Consider the following 9,950-nt stretch of genomic DNA (forward strand, 5'->3'; position numbering starts at 1 on the left):
TATCAAAAATAAAAGGATGTTACACAGATGTTATACATGGGTTATTATAGAGGTTTATCATATTTCCTCTATCACTTGTTGCCACATCCATAACTTTCCTCTTACAAGAGGAGTGTGTGTACGTGTGTGTGGTGGTGGTGATGGTGGTAGTAGTAGTAGTAGTAGTAGTAGTAGTAGTAGTAGTAGTAGTAATAGTAGTAGTAGTAGTAGTAATAGTAGTAGTAGTAGTAGTAATAGTAGTAGTAGTAGTAGTAGTTACCAGTTGTCAAAGGCACCTTTTTTGTGTCTATTCCCCGATGTGTGTGTGCGCGCGCGCGCGCGTGTGTGTGTGTGTGTGTGTGTGTGTGTGTGTGTGTGTGTGTGTGTGTGTGTGTGTGTGTAAGTAAGTAAGTAAGTAAGTAAGTAAATTTATTCAGGTATACACAATACAGTTACATAGAATTATCATACATAGCAGCATATGTGTAGAGAACCTAGGATAACCCAAAAAAGTCAGACAGAGTGACTTATTTCCATTGGGGTCCTTTTACCTTATTATTATAATATAAAGGTTATAATATTTTCTTATTATTCTATAATGAAGATAACATCTTATTATCATACTAAAAAGACTATCTACTACACGAGGGTCATTAAGACTATCTACAATACGAGGGTCATTAAGACTATCTACTACCCGAGGGTCATTACGACTATCTACAATACGAGGGTCATTACTAGGGATAAGGTAAAATTTACACGTATTTTAGCTAAAAAATAGAAAATCATTCCCCTCCCTTTCTGTTGCTTCATTCATCAGACACTTTTTGGCAGTCTTCTTGAACTGGTTCAAGCTATGACTGGCCTTGACATTTGTGGGTAGTCTGTTCCATTCCTTTATTGCTGTACAATAAAAGGTGTTTGAAGCCTGGCCACTGACTGTGGGTACTACAAAGTTGTGCTCTCTCCCCCTAGTACTATGATTGCTGCGGTTCCCAACCTTGACAAAATTGACAGCAAGATATTCTGGACACTGTTTGTGAGCAATTTTATAAACATGATTTAGCTTCAGTTGTTTTACTCTGTCTTCAACATTCAGCATATCCAACTGCTGTAATTCATCCTGGCCTACATGTTCTCTTGGTCCCAGCCCCAGGATGAATCTTACGATTTTGTTCTGGGTGATTTGCAGTCTATCTTTCAGTTTTTTTGTCAAGGCAGAGTACCAAGAAGAGCAAGCGTAATCCATATGGCATTGTATAAGGGCTAGACATAGGGTCCTGCGAGCCTCAGTAGGTAGACACTGTGCTTGTCTATACAGGAACTTCAGCCTGGCATTCGCTTTCTTTACTACACTGTTCCCTATCAATTCTCCTGACATGCATGGGTCAAAGGGGATTCCCAGATATTTAACTGATGAAACCAAAGTGATGGACTCCCCATTACACTGTGTGTGTGTGTGTGTGTGTGTGTACTCACCTAATTGTACTCACCTAATTGTGGATGCAGAGGTCGAGACTCAGCTCCTGGCCCCGCCTCTTCACTGATCGCTACTAGGTTCTGTGTGTGTGTGTGTGTGTGTGTGTGTACTCACCTGTGTGTGTGTGTGTGTGTGTGTGTGTATTTACTCTCTACTAACACACACACGATTCCCACTTTTCGAATATAGCCTCACTAAGAGAGAGAGAGAGCATACTCTCAGGTAAGACCCACGAGTGGGTGAGTGGGGAAGTGGGGACAGACGAAGGGTAGTCGGTGAGAGGAATGTCTTGAGTGATGAGATAAAGTGCCAGGGCTTAACCCAGCTGCGGAGCATTATGAGGCAGTGTAGAGGGAACGTGTGGGGAGCGCAGAGAGAGCAGATTGCTGACAGTGCTCGCTGGCTGGCTTGCCTCGTACTGAGGTGAGGTGGAGGTTGGCTGTGCGTTAATGTCACGTGTCGGGAGGCTCAGATCTTGTGTTGTAGTTGTTGTGCTATACCTCGTTGATGACTGTTCCACACTTGAGCCGTTTAAAGTCTTTCTTGGTCATGTGATATAGGCGCATTCTGAGGTTGGAGCAGTTCAGGTGATTCACGAGGAAGGACAGTACGTTTTCAAAAGGGATTCTGTGAGGGTGTTTGCAGGTATATTTGACGGCGCCTTCCTTCAGTAAGTCGAGTAAATCAGCTGCACTCATATCAGTTGGTAGGTTGGGCGTGGTGTAGAATGTTAGAGATCGGCTAAAGGTATCACTAAAGTAATGGCCGCTTTCTTCAGTGTTTTCTTCGATGGTTTCTTCTTCTTCCTCGTCTGAGGGTTGCTCATAATACTCTTGTTCCGTGTCGTCTTCTGTGATTGTGTTGAGAGGAGGCTGGGAGCATGGGTCAGTTGTGGCTTGTTGTACAGGTGGGCAGTAAGACGTGGTAGTAGACGGTGGCGTGGGTTCTGGAGTGGAGACGTGATTAGGACCTGATGGTGTGGTGAGATTTACGGTGTCAGGTATAAGCTTGAGGAGGTCTTGTGATGGTGGTGTGTCTGGGAAGTTGAAGCTTGGCATGTTGTTGAGGCGAAACAGTTCGTTGATTGTTGTGTTGAAGGAGCCAGGATTAGCAGCATTGGCAAGGTGGGCATACATCATGCAGTAGAGCACCTTGGATGGGGCAGCGTCGGGAAGAGCAGAGAGTGCTAAGCTGGGTGAGGATGGCTGTGTTGTAGCTTGAAGGATTTTTGTTGTATCAGATTGAATTTTGGCAATAGCTGCATATGATGGTGATTTGTTGTTGTTTTTCTTGGTTTCAGCGATAATTTTCTTGGTCAGGACTTCTTTACGAAGAGGGCACTTGGCTGCAAGGGTGTGGTGAGATCCTTTGCAATTGAGGCAGGTAGGAGTGGTATTGGTGGTGGAACATTCCTTGTAGTTGTGCCCATCTCTACAACAGTTTGTGCAGTATTGTTTTCCTTTCATAGGACAGTCTGGTGTTGAGTGGTGGTATGAGTAGCAAGTCCAGCACGGCGAGATGTGGGCGAAACGTTCCGGTTCTATGTGGCTGGGATGGATATGATAGTATGAGATTGCCAGACCATCTGACAGTGCTCTATTCGCCATATCGATGCTCGTGAAGGTTATCTTGATCATGGTTGAGGCGTTTGGGATTCGGGTGATGTGTTCAATCGTTGCCCAAGTATTTTGTTCTTCGATTGAGGTTTTGAGTTCTTCATTCGGTAGTGTAGTGATGAGTTTGTCCAGTCGTTTAACGAAAACGGAACGTTTCGCCAGCAGGGAAGGTGAAGGGGTAATGGTGAACTGTCGGTCATTGAGAGTCTTGGTAGATGTGTCGGCCATAAGTTTGGAGGCTTCATAATCGTCTGTACAGACGACGATGAATGAGTCTTTCGTCGAGAGTATCGATGTGAATTTGATCTGCAGGCAGGTCCTTACAGCGACAGCAAGGGCGAGTTTAGTGGAGTCGTTTATTACTCCACTATTAGGTTTAATCCTTACACGATTTGCTGACATCATGAAGGAGTGAGCAGGCAATGATACGATGAGTAGAGGTTCCCCTCCCCAACGGGGATCGCAGGGACACTACTTGAGGAGCGACCGTGGCTTGCCAGTAGCAAGGCCAGCAGTGCAATGTCTGAAGTCTGTGTCTGTGTCTGCTCACTAAGACAACCAATTCGGCCCACGTGGCCAGGGCAAGCCTGACATTATCATCACAAACAGAGCCAGCCTCTACCTTCACCACTACATCACACCAGGCCCCCTTTCAGGCTCAGACCACATCCCCATCACCCTCCATATTTCCTCTAACCCTCTAATCCTCATTCCTTCCAGACCAAGTCCCTCACTCTCCAGAGCCAACTGGGACTCCTTCAAACAACACCTAAACAGCACCAATCTCACGTATAACTTTGACAACAGACCCACCTCAGACATCGACACTCAGATTGCTCTCATCCAGGACTCTATTACACAAGCTGCTGATCACTCCAAAGAAATGTCACACTGTCAGATACTCCTTCCGCCCTTCTGAGAGAACAAAACGCCTTCTCCTCTACTACAGACACCGTTTTGCCTCCAACCACCACAGATTTGCCTTTGTCAGCAGAGACCTCACTTTCCTGCGGAACAACATCATCCGCAGCCTGGATGAGGACCACGCCAAACACTGGCTGGCCCTCGTCCAGGCTGCTGAAAAACACCCCATACAGGACCCCAGGGAGTTCTGGACCTTCATCCGGAGAGTCACTGGAGTCCCAAAGACAACACATTTCCAGCACATCACACACAACAACATAAACATCACAGACCCTACACAAGCAGCACGAGCCTTCAAGGACATATGGGAAAACATCTTCCACCCCCACCCGCCTGACCCTGCTGCACAACAACACACTCAAGCCTTAGAACACTGGATATCCACACACAGACACATGACACAACCTGACCCTACTATACAACTCTCCTCTCTCACCTCCACCCACATTCTAAACACCCCTTTCTCCCACCCTTCAGTCAAAGCCTCAATCCTGAAGCTTCCTCCCAGAGCCCCAGGAGCTTCAGGACTATCCCACCACATACTTCGACACCTCCCGGACTCTGTCATCTCAGCACTCACAGACCTCTACAATGCCTGCCTCGCCTCCGGATACTTCCCCTCCTTATTTAAATCTGCCATAGCCACACTCATCCCAAAACCTGGCAAAGACCCGACTGACCCAAGAAACTACAGACCCATCAGCCTACTGGAGACCCTTGGGAAGACATTTGAAAGACTTATAAATCACAGACTAAGGACGCACCTAGAGACAAACCACCTACTAACTGACCGACAATTTGGCTTCCGCCAACACCGCTCTACGCAGGCAGCTCTCAACATTATCCTGAATTATATTCGAATAAATGAGGCCCAAGGCTGTGCAACGGCCCTAGTTGCTAAGGACGTGGAGAAAGCCTTCGACACGGTCTGGCACTCGGGGCTGAAGTACAAGTTGTGTAATCATTTTGACCTTCCCCTGAATGTCAAAAAGTTACTCAGCAACTTCCTTGATGGCCGCTTGATGAGAATAAAATTCAGGAACTGTCTCTCTGATCACTTCACCCTGCACGCTGGAGTTCCCCAATGCTCTGTCCTCTCCCCCACCTTGTACATCCTTTACATAAATGACATCCCCGACCCTGCACACCACAACACACTCACACTGGCATACGCTGACGACATCACACAACTCACCACACACGAACGCAACAGATACCTCTCACTCAGAACTCAACGTGAGGTGGACAGGATAAGTGCATGGGAGATCCTGTGGCGAATCAAAACAAAGGCCGCCAAATCCAAAATCACCTACTTCTTCCCCAAAGGACGGCCACCCCTACCTGTCTACCTCAGAACCACTACCACACGAACACCCATTCCCAGAACTCACAGCACCACAGTCTTAGGTGTAAACCTAGACGCCAGACTCAGACTACACACCCACATAAATGTTAAAAGAACCTTGGCCAGTTCTGCCCTAGGGCGACTGTACAAGCTCAGAGGCGCAAACCCACACACCAAACTCCATCTATATAAGGCTCTCATCCGTCCCCTTCTCTCTTATACACCTCTCGGCTTGTCACTCGCTGCCAAAACGAACATCCTAAAGCTACAACGAATCCAGAATCGTGCTCTGCGGTGGGTGCTAGGAGTGAGGTGGGACGACTTTGCCACCAGCGAGTCTCTCCACATCAGGACTGGCACTCCGGCATTGAACGTATTCTGGAAGAAACTCAGTGACAGACAAATTGACCGACTCGAAACTCACCAAGACACCTGGACAACCTTCCTAGACGAAATAATCAGGCGACCTGAAAACACTCTAAACCTTTTCCAATCTCTCTACAACCCTGACCCACTCCCTCTTTACACATAAATCTTCCCTCTAAACTCTTTCCTGCCCTCTGCAGGTGTGGACCTTTAACGACGTCTTTTTTCTTTTCCCGCCAACCTCAGGCCTTCCTCTCCCCCGCCACTTGCATACCTAGAGGCAGACAACAGAATGACCTGCGATGGCGTGGCGCCGCCCCCAATTGCGCCTTTGCCTCCATTGCTGGACCATTGCCGGACCAAGTCCAGTCCTCGCTGCACCATTGCCGATGCTCAACCAAGCCCAGAACCAGACCCTCAACCAAGCCCCATAATGCTACGCAGCTGGGTTAAGCCCTGGCTCTTTTCCTACAACTTAAAATATCCTCTCACCCACTATTCTTCCCCTGTCCACCTCTCCCCCTTTCACCCGTACGGGTCTTACCTGAGAGTATATTGTTGTTGTTGACAACCAAAGGAGAGAGACTACCTGGTAAGATAAAAGGTCTTCCTTTTCCCCCCTCCCAATCCCCTCCTACATCCTCACCTCCCCTACTCTCTCGTCCCCACATAAATCCCAATACGAATTGTAATCAGTTAAACTCAAAGTACATCGTTGGCTGTGATCTTTATTAGTTAGACAAAGCTATGTATCATGGCCTTCGACTATATATCAATAGCATCGATATATGTGTATATTAATGTCGCCTCACAGTGCATACTTCACGAGCGCTTATCTCTCCGGTGACCTACGAACGGTACCGTGACCAGGAGGCTGGACATGGTACGGTGGCCTGGAGGCTGGACATGGTACGGTGGCCTGGAGGCTGGGCATGGTACGGTGGCCTGGAGGCTGGACATGGTACGGTGGCCTGGAGGATGGACATGGTACGGTGGCCTGGAGGCGAGACACGGTACGGTGGCTTGGAGGCTGGACATGGTACGGTGGCCTGGAGGCTGGACATGGTACGGTGGCCTGGAGGATGGACATGGTACGGTGGCCTGGAGGCGGGACACGGTACGGTGGCCTGGAGGATGGACATGGTTTACCTGGAGTTTACCTGGAGAGAGTTCCGGGGGTCAACGCCCCCGCGGCCCGGTCTGTGACCAGGCCTCCTGGTGGATCAGCGCCTGATCAACCAGGCTGTTGCTGCTGGCTGCACGCAAACCAACGTACGAGCCACAGCCCGGCTGATCAGGAACTGACTTTAGGTGCTTGTCCAGTGCCAGCTTGAAGACTGCCAGGGGTCTGTTGGTAATCCCCCTTATGTGTGCTGGGAGGCAGTTGAACAGTCTCGGGCCCCTGACACTTATTGTATGGTCTCTTAACGTGCTAGTGACACCCCTGCTTTTCATTGGGGGATGTTGCATCGTCTGCCAAGTCTTTTGCTTTCGTAGTGAGTGATTTTCGTGTGCAAGTTCGGTACTAGTCCCTCTAGGATTTTCCAGGTGTATATAATCATGTATCTCTCCCTCCTGCGTTCCAGGGAATACAGGTTTAGAAACCTCAAGCGCTCCCAGTAATTGAGGTGTTTTATCTCCGTTATGCGCGCCGTGAAAGTTCTCTGTACATTTTCTAGGTCGGCAATTTCACCTGCCTTGAAAGGTGCTGTTAGAGTGCAGCAATATTCCAGCCTAGATAGAACAAGTGACCTGAAGAGTGTCATCATGGGCTTGGCCTCCCTAGTTTTGAAGGTTCTCATTATCCATCCTGTAATTTTTCTAGCAGATGCGATTGATACAATGTCATGGTCCTTGAAGGAGATCCTCCGACATAATCACTCCCAGGTCTTTGACGTTGGTGTTTCGCCCTATTTTGTGGCCAGAATTTGTTTTGTACTCTGATGAAGATTTAATTTCCTCATGTTTACCATATCTGAGTAATTGAAATTTCTCATCGTTGAACTTCATATTGTTTTCTGCAGCCCACTGAAAGATTTGGTTGATGTCCGCCTGGAGCCTTGCAGTGTCTGCAATGGAAGACACTGTCATGCAGATTCGGGTGTCATCTGCAAAGGAAGACACGGTGCTGTGGCTGACATCCTTGTCTATGTCGGATATGAGGATGAGGAACAAGATGGGAGCGAGTACTGTGCCTTGTGGAACAGAGCTTTTCACCGTAGCTGCCTCGGACTTTACTCTGTTGACGACTACTCTCTGTGTTCTGTTAGTGAGGAAATTATAGATCCATCGACCGACTTTTCCTGTTATTCCTTTAGCACGCATTTTGTGCGCTATTACGCCATGGTCACACTTGTCGAAGGCTTTTGCAAAGTCTGTATATATTACATCTGCATTCTTTTTGTCTTCTAGTGCATTTAGGACCTTGTCGTAGTGATCCAATAGTTGAGACAGACAGGAGCGACCTGTTCTAAACCCATGTTGCCCTGGGTTGTGTAACTGATGCGTTTCTAGATGGGTGGTGATCTTGCTTCTTAGGACCCTTTCAAAGATTTTTATGATATGGGATGTTAGTGCTATTGGTCTGTAGTTCTTTGCTGTTGCTTTACTGCCCCCTTTGTGGAGTGGGGCTATGTCTGTTGTTTTTAGTAACTGAGGGACGACCCCAGTGTCCATGCTCCCTCTCCATAGGATGGAAAAGGCTCGTGATAGGGGCTTCTTGCAGTTCTTGATGAACACAGAGTTCCATGAGTCTGGCCCTGGGGCAGAGTGCATGGGCATGTCATTTATCGCCTGTTCGAAGTCATTTGGCGTCAGGATAACATCGGATAGGCTTGTGTTAATCAAATTTTGTGGCTCTCATAAAAAATTCATTTTGATCTTCGACTCTCAGTCTGGTTAGCGGCTTGCTAAAAACTGAGTCATATTGGGACTTGAGTAGCTCACTCATTTCCTTGCTGTCATCTGTGTAGGACCCATCTTGTTTAAGTAGGGGCCCAATACTGGACGTTGTTCTCGATTTTGATTTGGCATAGGAGAAGAAATACTTTGGGTTTCTTTCGATTTCATTTATGGCTTTTAGTTCTTCCCGCGATTCCTGACTCCTAAAGGATTCTTTTAGCTTAAGTTCGATGCTTGCTATTTCTCTGACCAGTGTCTCCCTACGCATTTCAGTACGGTGGCCTGGAGGATGGACATGGTACGGTGGCCTGGAGGATGGACATGGTACGGTGGCCTGGAGGATGGACATGGTACGGTGGCCTGGAGGATGGACACGGTACGGTGGCCTGGAGGATGGACATGGTACGGTGGCCTGGAGGATGGACACTGTACGGTGGCCTGAAGGATGGACACGGCACGGTGGCCTGGAGGATGGACATGGTACGGTGGCCTGGAGGATGGACACGGTACGGTGGCCTGGAGGACGGACACGGTACGGTGGCCTGGAGGATGGACATGGTACGGTGGCCTGGAGGATGGACACGGTACGGCGGCCTGGAGGATGGACACGGTACGGTGGCCTGGAGGATGGACACGGTACGGTGGCCTGGAGGAAGGACACGGTACGGTGGCCTGGAGGATGGACACGCTACGGTGGCCTGGAGGATGAACACGGTACGGTGGCCTGGAGGATGGACACGGTACGGTGGCCTGGAGGATGGACACGGTACGGTGGCCTGGAGGCGGGACTCGGTACCATACCTGGAGTTTACCTGGAGAGAGTTCCGGGGGTCAACGCCCCCGCGGCCCGGTCTGTGACCAGGCCTCCTGGTGGATCAGAGCCTGATCAACAAGGCTGTTGCTGCTGGCTGCACGCAAACCAACGTACGAGCCACAGCCCGGCTGGTCAGGAACCGACTTTAGGTGCTTGTCCAGTGCCAGCTTGAAGACTGCCAGGGGTCTGTTGGTAATCCCCCTTATGTATGCTGGGAGGCAGTTGAACAGTCTCGGGCCTGAGTTAAAAAAAAAAACAAGTATGTAAGGTTTTTCTACAAGTGTCTATTCATCTGTTTTCTATTGTCAGATTGTTTTAAAAACAAAATGAAAAAATGAAAAATATATGAACAATGCTATACGAAATTATTCATCTTTCCTTGATAATGAAAGATGCGGAATCTGAAGCAACTGCTAATTCCCACTTCTGCCTCGTTCCTTCAAACTGAGGAGAAAGGACGCAGGACACGAAGAGGTCAACAATATCCCGAGAAATCTCTCCATAGTCCCAGTTATACAGACACGA

Source organism: Cherax quadricarinatus, chromosome 2, assembly GCF_038502225.1.
Source record: "Cherax quadricarinatus isolate ZL_2023a chromosome 2, ASM3850222v1, whole genome shotgun sequence".
Classification (NCBI taxonomy): Eukaryota; Metazoa; Arthropoda; class Malacostraca; order Decapoda; family Parastacidae; genus Cherax; species Cherax quadricarinatus.